Source organism: Arachis stenosperma, chromosome 1, assembly GCF_014773155.1.
Source record: "Arachis stenosperma cultivar V10309 chromosome 1, arast.V10309.gnm1.PFL2, whole genome shotgun sequence".
In the NCBI taxonomy this organism is placed as follows: Eukaryota; Viridiplantae; Streptophyta; class Magnoliopsida; order Fabales; family Fabaceae; genus Arachis; species Arachis stenosperma.
This window is the reverse complement of record NC_080377.1, coordinates 98,622,995-98,636,195: the sequence shown is the minus strand read 5'-3', so window position 1 is coordinate 98,636,195 and position 13,201 is coordinate 98,622,995. Positions and strand designations below refer to the sequence as shown.

Genomic DNA, 13,201 nt, shown 5'->3' with positions numbered 1-13,201 from the left:
ACGCCCATTTGCTAGCTTCACTAGCGTTTAAACACCAGCAAGTTCTCCTCCAGGGTGTGCTGTTTTTCTTTCTATTTTTCATTCTGTTTTTGCTTTTTCAATTGATTTTGTGACTTCTCATGATCATCAACCTACAGAAAACATAAAATAACAAAGGAAAATAGATAAAATATAACATTGGGTTGCCTCCCAACAAGCGCTTCTTTAATGTCAGTAGCTTAACAGAGGGCTCTCTTGGAGCCTCACAAACACTCAGAGCATTGTTGGAACCTCCCAACACCAAACTTAGAGTTTGAATGTGGGGGTTCAACACCAAACTTAGAGTTTGGTTGTGGCCTCCCAACACCAAACTTAGAGTTTGACTGTGGGGGCTCTGTTTGACTCTGTTTTGAGAGAAGCTCTTCATGCTTCCTCTCCATGGTGACAGAGGGATATCCTTGAGCCTTAAACACAAAGGATTCTTCATTCACTTGAATGATCAATTCTCTTCTGTCAACATCAATCACAGCCTTTGCTGTGGCTAGGAAGGGTCTGCCAAGGATGATGGATTCATCCATGCACTTCCCAGTCTCTAGGACTATGAAATCAGCAGGGATGTAATGGTCTTCAATCTTCACCAAAACATCCTCTAAAAGTCCATAAGCTTGTTTTCTTGAATTGTCTGTCATCTCTAGTGAGATTCTTGCAGCTTGTACCTCAAAGATCCCTAGCTTCTCCATTACAGAGAGAGGCATGAGGTTTACACTTGACCCTAAGTCACACAGAGCCTTCTTGAAGGTCATGGTGCCTATGGTACAAGGTATTGAAAACTTCCCAGGATCTTGTCTCTTTTGAGGTAATCTCTGCCTAGACAAGACATCCAGTTCTTTGGTGAGCAAAGGAGGTTTGTTCTCCCAAGTCTCATTACCAAATAACTTGTCATTTAGCTTCATGATTGCTCCAAGGTATTTAGCAACTTGCTCTTCAGTGACATATTCATCCTCTTCAGAGGAAGAATACTCATCAGAGCTCATGAATGGCAGAAGTAAATCCAATGGACTCTCTATGGTCTCAATGTGAGCCTTAGATTCCCATGGTTCCTCATTAGGGAACTCATTGGAGGCCAGTAGACGTCCATTGAGGTCTTCCTCAGTGGCGTTCACTGCCTCTTCCTCCTCTCCAAATTCGGTCATGTTGATGGCCTTGCACTCTCCTTTTGGATTTTCTTCTGTATTGCTTGGAAGAGTACTAGGAGGGAGTTCAGTAACTTTCTTACTCAGCTGTCCCACTTGTGCCTCCAAGTTTCTAATGGAGGACCTTGTTTCAGTCATGAAACTTTGAGTGGTTTTGATTAGATCAGAGACCATGGTTGCTAAGTCAGAGTGGTTCTGCTTAGAATTCTCTGTCTATTGCTGAGAAGATGATGGAAAAGGCTTGCCATTGCTAAACCTGTTTCTTCCACCATTATTGTTGTTGAAACCTTGTTGAGGTCTCTGTTGATCCTTCCATGAGAGATTTGGATGATTTCTCCATGAAGAATTATAGGTGTTTCCATAGGGTTCTCCCATGTAATTCACCTCTTCCATTGAAGGGTTCTCAGGATCATAAGCTTCTTCTTCAGATGAAGCATCCTTAGTACTGCCTGGTGCATTTTGCATTCCAGACAGACTTTGAGAAATCAAATTGACTTGCTGAGTCAATATTTTGTTCTGAGCTAATATGGCATTCAGAGTATCAATCTCAAGAACTCCTTTCTTCTGATTTGTCCCATTGTTCATAGGATTCCTTTCAGAAGTGTACATGAATTGCTTATTTGCAACCATTTCAATGAGCTCTTGAGCTTCTGCAGGCGTCTTCTTCAGATGAAGAGATCCTCCAGCAGAGCTATCCAAAGACATCTTGGACAGTTCAGACAGACCATCATAGAAAATACCTATGATGCTCCATTCAGAAAGCATGTCAGAGGGACACTTTCTGATTAATTGTTTGTATCTTTCCCAAGCTTCATAGAGGGATTCACCTTCCTTCTGTCTGAAGGTTTGGACTTCCACTCTAAGCTTACTCAATTTTTGAGGTGGAAAGAACTTTGCCAAGAAGGCATTGACTAGCTTTTCCCAAGAGTTCAGGCTTTCTTTAGGTTGTGAGTCCAACCATATCCTAGCTCTGTCTCTTACAGCAAAAGGGAATAGCATAAGTTTGTAAACCTCAGGGTCAACCCCATTAGTCTTGACAGTGTCACAGATTTGCAAGAATTCAGCTGAAAACTGATGAGGATCTTCCAATGGAAGTCCATGGAACTTGCAATTCTGTTGCATTAGAGAAACTAACTGAGGCTTAAGCTCAAAATTTTTTGCTCCAATGGCAGGGATAGAGATGCTTCTCCCATAGAAGTCGGGAGTAGGTACAGTAAAGTCACCCAGCATCTTCCTTGCATTGTTGGCATTGTTGTTGTTTTCGGCTGCCATGGGTTCTTCTTCTTTGAAGATTTCTGTTAGGTCCTCTACAGAGAGTTGTGCCTTAGCTTCTCTTAGCTTTCGCTTCAAGGTCCTTTCAGGTTCAGGGTCAGCCTCAACAAGAATGTTTTTGTCTTTGTTACTGCTTATATGAAAGAGAAGAGAACAAGAAAATATGAAATCCTCTATGTCACAGTATAGAGATTCCTTGAGGTGTCAGAGGAAAAGAAAAATAGAAGGAAGAAGTAGAAGAATTCGAACTTATCAAGAGAGATGGAGTTCGAATTGTTCATTGAGGAATAGTGTTAGTCCATAAATAGAAGGATGTGAGAAGAGGGGAAGTAATTTTTGAAAATTAATTAAAAACATTTTAAAAACATTTTGAAAAATACTAATTGATTTTCGAAAACCAAGAGTGGAAAAGAAATCAAGTGATTTTTGAAAAAGATTTTGAAATTAGAAATTAAAAAGATATGATTGAAAACTATTTTGAAAAAGATGTGATTAAAAAGATATGATTGAAAAGTTATGGTTTTAAAAAGATGTGATTGAGAAGATATGATTTGAAAAACAATTTAAAAAAAGATTTGATTTTTAAAATTAATGACTTGGCTAACAAGAAAAGATATGATTCAAACATTAAACCTTTCTCAACAGAAAAGGTAACATACTTGAAATGTTGAATCAAATCATTAATTGATAGCAATTATTTTTGAAAATGGAAAGAAATTGATTTTGAAAAAGATTTGATTCAAAAGATATGATTTGAAAAGATTTGATTTTGAAAAATTTTGAAAACTTGAAAAAAAATTTGAATTAAAAACAGAATCTTCCCTCTTGTGCCATCCTGGCGTTAAATGCCCAGAATGGTGCACATTCTGGCACTTAACGCCCAAAGCACTACCCTTTTGGGCGTTAAACGCCCAGCCTGGCACCCTGGCTGGCATTTAAACGCCAGTTTGCCTTCCTCACTGGGCGTTTTGAATGCCCAGCTTTTTCTGTATAATTCCACTGCTGTATGTTCTGAATCTTCAATTCCCTGTATTATTGACTTGAAAAGACAAATTAAAAATATTTTTGGATTTTTAATAATGAGGAATAATCAAAATGCAACTAAAATCAAATAACAATGCATGCAAGACACCAAACTTAGCAGTTTGTATACTATTGACACTAACAAAATGAGAATGCATATGAGAAACAACAAAACACTCAAGTCAAGAGAATTCAAAGATCAGAGCAAGGAAATCATCAAGAACATCTTGAAGATCACTTAAGACACATGAATGAATGCAAGAAAAACAGAAACATGCAATTGACACCAAACTTAACATGAGACTCTAGACTCAACAAGAAACATAAAATATTTTTGATTTTTTATGATTTTGTAATTTTTTTGGATTTTTCGAAAATTAGGTGGAAGAAGAAAATAAAGATATCAAAATTTTTAATGAGAATTCCAGGAATCATGCAATGTTAATTTAAAGCTTTAGTCTAAAGGAATTAGACATGGCTAGCCAAGCTTCAGCAGGACATTGCATTCAAGAGCTAAATTGATGAGAATCAATCAGCTTTGGTGATGATAAGAACATCACCTTGAAACACTAGAATTCATTCTTAAGAACTCTGAAAAATACCTAATCTAAGCAACAAGATGAACCGTCAGTTGTCCAAACTCAACAATCCCCGGCAACGGCGCCAAAAACTTGGTGCACGAAATTGTGATCACTACTTTTCACAATTCAAATAATCCCCGGTAATGAATCCAAAAACTTGGTGCTCAATACCATGGCATAAACACAACTTCGCACAACTAACCAGCAAGTGCACTGGGTCGTCCAAGTAATAAACCTTACGCGAGTAAGGGTCGATCCCACGGAGATTGTTGGTATGAAGTAAGCTATGGTCACCTTGTAAATCTTAGTAAGGCAGACTCAAATGGTTATGGATGATATATGAATAAAACATAAAGATAAAGATAGAGATACTTATGCAATTCATTGGTGAGAACTTCAGATAAGCGTATGAAGATGCTTTGTCCCTTCCGTCTCTCTGCTTTCCTACTGTCTTCATCCAATCCTTCTTACTCCTTTCCATGACAAGCTGTATGTTGGGCATCACCGTTGTCAATGGCTACAGTCCCGTCCTCTCAGTGGAAATGTTCAACGCACCCTGTCACGGCAAGGCTATCCAGCTGTCGGTTCTCGATCATGTCGGAATAGAATCCAGTGATTCTTTTGCGTCTGTCACTAACGCCCCACAATCGCGAGTTTGAAGCTCGTCACAGTCATTCAATCATTGAATCCTACTCAGAATACCACAGACAAGGTTTAGACCTTCCGGATTCTCTTGAATGCCGCCATCAGTTCTAGCTTATACCACGAAGATTCCGGTTAAAGAACCCAAGAGATATCCACCCAATCTAAGGTAGAACGGAGGTGATTGACGGTCACACGTTCATAGGTGAGAATGATGATGAGTGTCACGGATCACCACATTCATCAAGTTGAAGAACAAGTGATATCTTGGAATAAGAACAAGCTGAATTGAATAGAAGAACAATAGTAATTGCATTAATACTCGAGGTACAGCAGAGCTCCACACCTTAATCTATGGTGTGTAGAAACTCCACCGTTGAAAATACATAAGAACAAGGTCTAGGCATGGCCGAACGGCCAGCCTCCCAATGATCTAAGATAGCATAAAACTACTCAAAGATAGCTACCCAGATGTCTCAAATACAATAGTAAAAGGTCCTACTTATAGTGAACTAGTAGCTTAAGAATTACAAAGATGAGTAAAAGACATAAAAATCCACTTTCAGGCCCACTTGGTGTGTGCTTGGGCTGAGCATTGAAGCATTTTCGTGTAGAGACTCTTCTAGGAGTTAAACGCCAGCTTTTGTGCCAGTTTGGGCGTTTAACTCCCATTCTTGTGCCAGTTCTGGCATTAAACGCCGGGCATTCTTGAGCTGATTTGGAACGCCGGTTTGGGCCATCAAATCTCGGGCAAAGTATGGACTATTATACATTGCTGGAAAGCCCAGGATGTCTACTTTCCAACGCTGTTGAGAGCGCGCCAATTGGGCTTCTGTAGCTCCAGAAAATCCACTTCGAGTGCAGGGAGGTCAGAATCCAACAGCATCTGCAGTCCTTTTCAGTCTCTGAATCAGATTTTTGCTCAGGTCCCTCAATTTCAGCCAGAAAATACCTGAAATCACAGAAAAACACACAAACTCATAGTAAAGTCCAGAAAAGTGAATTTTAACTAAAAACTAATAAAAATATACTAAAAACTAACTAAAACATACTAAAAACATACTAAAAATAATGCCAAAAAGCGTATAAATTATCCGCTCATCAGTAGCGTATCCCAAAACACAGTTTCTTGGGGAAGAAGTTATTATTCGACCAAGCAACTCTATAGAGACTAACTACCATGAAAGGAATATTTACAAGCAAGACTAACTACGCATGCAATGTACTAACTACTAATTAAAAGATAAATCCATGGGTATTGAAAGGAAGAGATTGTTACCCATGGAGATCGGTCGAACGACCTCCCCACACTTAGAATTTAGCATGGTCCTCCGTGCTACTAAGAATGCACAAGGGACGGTCGGGACCAAAACCTTCACTATCCCCTTCATCAGAGCTCCCATCACTTGGGTTGGAGGTGGATGTGAATATTTCGGGTTCTTCCATGCTAGGGGTAACACAACGCAGAAGCTTCTTGATGTAAGTGTATCGGCGTTGGTTGTGCCGCTCATATCTATCAATCTTGTGGTGTAGATCTTCTATCCTTTGATGGGTGGATCTTTGCTGCGGTGGTGATGATGAGGTGGGGTGAATAATAGATGGTGGGGCTATGTCAAGGCTTGGTTTGTTCATGGGAAGATGTAAGTATTTTACGCTTGGGACCACGTCGCCCTTAGCCGAAATTATAGCTTTCGTGTCCATGGCTTCCCAAGGAACATCCGCATCAGCAACTAAATCAGATACCAATGCTGGAAATGGCAAATTACCCAAGTCGTGGATTTGACCCATCGCTTGCTTGACAAGAAGCGGAATGTTCACCGGTCTTCCCGTGAGAACACACCAAACAAGCAAAACGAGATCCGCCGTGAAGGACAACTTGTGGGTGCTAGGTAGGTGATGAGCGGATAATTTATACGCTTTTTGGCATTGTTTTTAGTATGTTTTTAGTATGTTTTAGTTAGTTTTTATTATATTTTTATTAGTTTTTAGTTAAAATTCATTTTTCTAGACTTTACTATGAGTTTGTGTATTTTTCTGTGATTTCAGGTATTTTCTGGCTGAAATTGAGAGACCTGAGCAAAAATCTGATTTAGAGGCTAAAAAGGACTGCAAATGCAGTTGGATTCTGACCTCCCTGCACTCGAAGTGGATTTTCTGGAGCTACAAAAACCCAATTAGCGCGCTCTTAATTGCGTTGGAAAGTACACATTCTGGTCTTTCCAGCAATGTATAATAGTTCATACTTTGCCCGAGATTTAATGGCCCAATCAGGCGTTCCAAGTCAACTCAAGAATTCTGGCGTTTAACGCCGGAACTGGCACAAGAATGGGAGTTAAACGCCCAAACTAGCACAAAAGCTGGCGTTTAACTCCAAGAAAAGTCTCTACATATGAAAGCTTCAATACTCAGCCCAAACACACACCAAGTGGGCCCGGAAGTAGATTTTTATGTCATTTACTCATCTTTGTAAACCCTAGGCTACTAGTTCTCTACAAATAGGACCTTTTGCTATTGTATTTTCATCTTTGGATCATTTTAGATCTTTTGATCATCTTTGGACGTCTAGTTCTTAGATTATGGGGGCTGGCCTCATGGCCATGCCTAGACCTTGTTCTTATGTATTTTCAATGGTGGAGTTTCTACACACCATAGATTAAGGTGTGGAGCTCTGCTGTACCTCGAGTATTAATGCAATTACTATTGTTCTTCTGTTCAATTCAGCTTATTCTTGTTCTAAGATATTCATTCGTACCCAAGAACATGATGAATGTGATGATTATGTGACGCTCATCATCATTCTCACTTATGAACGCGTGCCTGACAACCACTTCCGTTCTACAAGCAAACAAGGCTTGAATGTTTATCTCTTGGATTCCTTAATCAGAATCTTCATGGTATAAGCTAGAATTGATGGCGGCATTCAAGAGAATCCAGAAGGTCTAAACCTTGTCTATGGTATTCTGAGTAGGATTCAAGGATTGAATGACTGTGACGAGCTTCAAACTCCTGAAGGCTGGGCGTTAGTGACAGACGCAAAAGAATCACTGGATTCTATTCCAACCTGATTGAGAACCGACAGACGATTAGCCGTGCTGTGACAGAGCGTGTTGAACATTTTCACTGAGAGGACGGGACTGTAGCCATTGACAACGGTGATGCCCAACATACAGCTTGCCATGGAAAGGAGTAAGAAGGGTTGGATGAAGACAGTAGGAAAGCAGAGAGACAGAAGGGACAAAGCATCTCCACATGCTTATTTGAAATTCTCACAAATGAATTACATAAGTATCTCTATCCTTATTTTATGTTTTATTCATCTTTTAATCATTAATCCTCCATAACCATTTGAATCCGCCTGACTGAGATTTACAAGATGACCATAGCTTCCTTCATACCAACAATCTCCGTGGGATCGACCCTTACTCGCGTAAGGTTTATTACTTGGACGACCCAGTGCACTTGCTGGTTAGTTGTGCGAAGTTGTGATAAAGAGTTGAGATTGCAATTGAGCGTACCATTTTGATGGCGCCTTTGAAGATCACAATTTCGTGCACCAAGTTTTTGGCGCCGTTGCCGGGGATTGTTTGAGTTTGGACAACTGACGGTTCATCTTGTTGCTTAGCTTAGGTATTTTTCTTCAAAGTTCTTAAGAATGAATTCTAGTGTTTCAAGGTGATGTTCTTATCATCACCAAAGCTGATTGATTCTCATCAATTTAGCTCTTGAATGTAATGTCCTGCTGAAGCTTGGCTAGCCATGTCTAATTTCTTTAGACTAAAGCTTTAGACTAACATTGCATGATTCTTGGAATTCTCATTAAGAATTTTGATATCCTTATTTTCTTTTCCACTCAATTTTCAAAAAAATCCAAAAAAATTATAAAATCTTAAAATCAAAAATATTTTTTGTTTCTTGTTGAGTCTAGTGTCTTATTTTAAGTTTGGTGTCCATTGCATGTTTTTAGTCTTCTAATTTTCGAAAATTACATGCATTATGTTCTTCATTGATCTTCAAGTTGTTCTTGATGATTTCCTTGCTCTGATCTTTAAATTCTTTTGTCTTGAGTGTTTTGTTGTTCCTCATATACATCGTCAATTTGTTAGTGTCAGTAGTATACAAATTTCTAAGTTTGGTGTCTTGCATGCATTGTTTATTTGATCTTAGTTTTATTTTGATTATTCCTCATTATTAAAAATCCAAAAATTTTTTTATTTGTGTCTTTTCAAGTCAATAATACAGAGAATTGAAGATTCAGAACATACAGCAGAGGAATTACACAGAAAAAGCTGGACGTTCAAAACGCCCAGTGAGGAAGGAAAACTGGCGTTTAAACGCCAGCCAGGGTACCTGGCTGGGCGTTTAACGCCCAAAAGGCTACCCTGGCTGGGCGTTTAACGCCCAAAAGGGTAGCATTTTGGGCGTTTCTGGGCGTTTAACGCCAGGATGGCACAAGAGGGAAGATTTTGGTTTTAATTCAAATTTTTTTCAAGTTTTCATAATTTTTCAAAATCAAATCTTTTTCAAATCATATGTTTTCAAAATCAATTTCTTTCCATTTTCAAAAATACTTGCTAACAATTAATGATTTGATTCAACATTTCAATTATGTTGCCTTTTCTGTTGAGAAAGGTTTAATGTCTGAATCATATCTTTTAAATTTCTTGTTAGCCAAGTCATTAATTTTCAAAATCAAATCTTTTTAAATTGTTTTTCAATCATATCTTTTTAAAACCATAACTTTTCAATCATATCTTATTAATCACATCTTTTTCAAAATAGTTTTCAATCATATCTTTATGATTTCTAATTTCAAAGTCTTTTTCAAAAATCACTTTATTTCTTTCCCAATCATATTTTTCGAAAATCATCCTTCAATTTTTCAAAATGTGTTTAAAATCTTTTTAATTTATTTTCGAAAATTTCTTCCCCTCTTCTTACATCCTTCTATTTATGGACTAACACTCCTCCTCAATGCATAATTCGAATTCTATCTTTCTAGATAAGTTCGAATTCTTCTTCTACCCTCTCCTTCTTCTTTTCCTCTGACACCTCAAGGAATCTCTATACTGTGGGATAGAGGATTCCATACTTTCTTGTTCTCTTCTCTTTCATATGAGCAGGAGCAAAGACAAAAGCATTCTTGTTGAGCTTGACCCTGAACCTGAAAGGACCTTGAAGCGAAAGCTAAAAGAAGCTAAAGCACAACTCTCTGTAGAGGACCTAACAGAAATCTTCAAAGAAGAAGACATGGCAGCCAAAAACAACAACAATGCCAACAATGCAAGAAAGGTGCTGGGTGACTTTACTACACCTACTCCCGACTTCTATGGGAGAAGCATCTCTATCCCTGCCATTGGAGTAAACAACTTTGAGCTTAAGCCTTAATTAGTTTCTCTAATGCAACAGAATTGCAAGTTCCATGGACTTCCATTGGAAGATCCTCATCAATTTTTAGCTGAATTCTTGCAAATCTGTGACACTGTCAAGACCAATGGGGTTGACCCTGAGGTCTACAGACTTATGCTATTCCCTTTTGCTGTAAGAAACAGAGCTAGGATATGGTTGGACTCACAACCTAAAGAATGCCTGAACTCTTGGGAAAAGCTAGTCAATGCTTTCTTGGCAAAGTTCTTTCCACCTCAAAAATTGAGTAAGCATAGAGTGGAAGTCCAAACCTTCAGACAGAAGGAAGGTGAATCCCTCTTTGAAGCTTGGGAAAGATACAAATAATTGATCAGAAAGTGTCCCTCTGACATGCTTTCTGAATAGAGCATCATAGGTATCTTCTATGATGGTCTGTATGAACTGTCCAAGATGTCATTGGATAGCTCTGCTGGAGGATCTCTTCATCTAAAGAAGACGCCTGCAGAAGCTCAAGAACTCATTGAAATTGTTGCAAATAACCAATTCATGTACACTTCTGAAAGGAATCCTGTGAATAATGGGACGAATCAGAAGAAAGGAGTTCTTGAGATTGATACTCTGAATGCCATACTGGCTCAGAACAAAATATTGACTCAGCAAGTCAATATGATTTCTCAAAGTCTGTCTGGAATGCAAGCTGCACCAGGCAGTACTAAGGACGCTTCATCTGAAGAAGAAATTTATGATCCTGAGAACCCTTCAATGGAAGAGGTGAATTACATGGGAGAACCCTATGGAAACACCTATAATCCTTCATGGAGAAATCATCCAAATCTCTCATGGAAGGATCAATAGAGACCTCAACAAGGTTTCAACAACAATAATGGTGGAAGAAACAGGTTTGGCAATGGCAAGCCTTTTCCATCATCTTCTCAGCAACAGACAGAGAATTCTAAGCAGAGCCACTCTGACTTAGCAACCATGGTCTCTGATCTAATCAAAACCACTCAAAGTTTCATGACTGAAACAAGGTCCTCCATTAGAAACTTGGAGGCACAAGTGGGTCAGCTGAGTAAGAAAGTTACTGAACTCCCTCCTAGTACTCTTCCAAGCAGTATAGAAGAGAATCCAAAAGGAGAGTGTAAGGCCATCAACATGGCCGAATTTGGAGAGGAGAAAGAGACAGTGAGCGCCACTGAGGAAGACCTCAATGGATGTTCACTAGCCTCTAATGAGTTCCCTAATGAGGAACCATGCGAATCTGAGGCTCACACTGAGACCATAGAGATTCCATTGGAGTTACTTCTGCCATTCATGAGCTCTGATGAGTATTCTTCCTCAGAAGAGGACGAAGATGTCACTGAAGAGCAAGTTGCTAAGTACCTTGGAGCAATCATGAAGCTAAATGACAAGTTATTTGGTAATGAGACTTGGGAGGATGAACTGATGTTGCATAAACTTGATATGCTACGATTTAGGAAATTGCACGATCGGCAAAATTCCTTCCGGCAAGTGCACCGGTTATCGTCAAGTAAAAACTCACAATAGAGTGAGGTCGAATCCCACAAGGATTGGTTGAGTGAGCAATTCGGATTAGAAGTATGTTCTAGTTGAGCGGAATCAAGATTTAGATGAGAATTGTGGAATGTAAAATTGCATGAATTAAAGAGCGAGAAGCTAAATTACTGAAATTAAAAGGGATGGGGGTGATTGCATGAATTTAATTGCAGAATGTAAAGAGAAAGTGGTAGATCAGAAATGGGGAGTTCATTGGGTGTTAGGAGATATTGAGATCTCCGAATCAAAACAACTTTTATCCCTTCCTCAACTAATGCATTCATTGAATTTTGCTTGGCAATCTTATATGATTGGATCCCAATCCCTTGGCTCACCAATTCTCTCTAAAAACAAACAAATTCCCAATCCCTTGGTTTAAATGTTCATAAGAAGAGATGATGCTCGATCACTGATTATACCACACAGTTTCATGAACCACAATTTGGTAGGATTACATGTCACAATATCCATCCAAACCCCAATCCAATTCACTGTGAGAAAGCTTCTCTAGCATGAATCCTCCATTCCTTTCCCAAGGTTCCGAAGGATTCCAATTATGGGTAGTTTCTTTCCCAAGACAACTACCCAATGGAATTAGATCGAGAAGCTTTCTAATAAAATTCAAGAGAAAAGATTAAAGAAGAAGATAAAACTATTATTGATTCATTGAATTACAATAGAGCTCCCTAACCCAATGAAAGGGGTTTAGTGAGTCATAGCTCTGAATTCAATTACAAAATATGAAAAGTAGCAAAATGATCCAAAAAGTTCCCCAGTGTAAAAAAAGTCCCCCTCAGGGGGCTGGATTCCCCTTCAATCCCCTCCTTTTCAAATGCAGAAACTAAGGCCTTTAAATAGGCTCCCTAAATTACAAAATGAAAATGAAATTAAAAGCAAATTACAATCAAATGAAAATAAACTATTCTAGATGATTCTTGTGGCCTTGATTTGGTGTTGTTGATGGGCCTTGCTTGCTTGAAGGGTAGAGTGACATAATTGATCCAAAAAGGATAATGATCCATTAAACTACACTCAAACGTTGCACCCCCCTTTCTTGAGTCGTCACTTTGTTCTCTTGTCAACCTTGCCAATTTGATGCCAAATATAGACTATTATACCTCGTTGGAAAACTATGGATGTCAGCTTTCTAACGCAACTGGAAGCACCTCAATTGGATCTCTATAGCTCAAGTTATACTCCATGGAAGGTGAAGAGGTCAGCTGGCCTGATTGCATGTTGGTACTATGCTCTTCTATGCACATTACGGGCTGTTTTCTCCCTCAATTTTTAGTATCCACCATGCATGCCATATATGCTTGGAAAGCTCTAGATGTCTTCTTTCCAATGCATTTTGAATCACCTCATTTGGAGTTTTGTAGCTCAAGTTATTTATGTTTGAAGAAGGCATGGTCAAGCTGTTCCATATAACACGTTTAAGCTCCAGTTTAAGCTTAAACTGGAGCTTAAACGCTGGCACTCCCTGGAGGCACAAGCTCGAGCACGTTTAAGCTTTAGTTTAAGGTTAAACTGAAGCTTAAACGTGGAAATAGAAGAAGGCAACCCTGGAGTGTGGAATTGTCGAACACGTTT

At 38.9% G+C, this 13,201-nt stretch overlaps 1 non-coding gene across 1 annotated transcript; it reads left to right on the top strand.

Annotated features, from left to right (window-relative positions):
- The first annotated feature begins 1,931 nt into the window (after window positions 1-1,931).
- On the top strand, window positions 1,932-2,039 carry LOC130954255 (small nucleolar RNA R71). The gene has a single exon (XR_009076235.1). It is a non-coding gene; the product is annotated as a small nucleolar RNA R71 (small nucleolar RNA).
- Window positions 2,040-13,201: the final 11,162 nt, after the last annotated feature.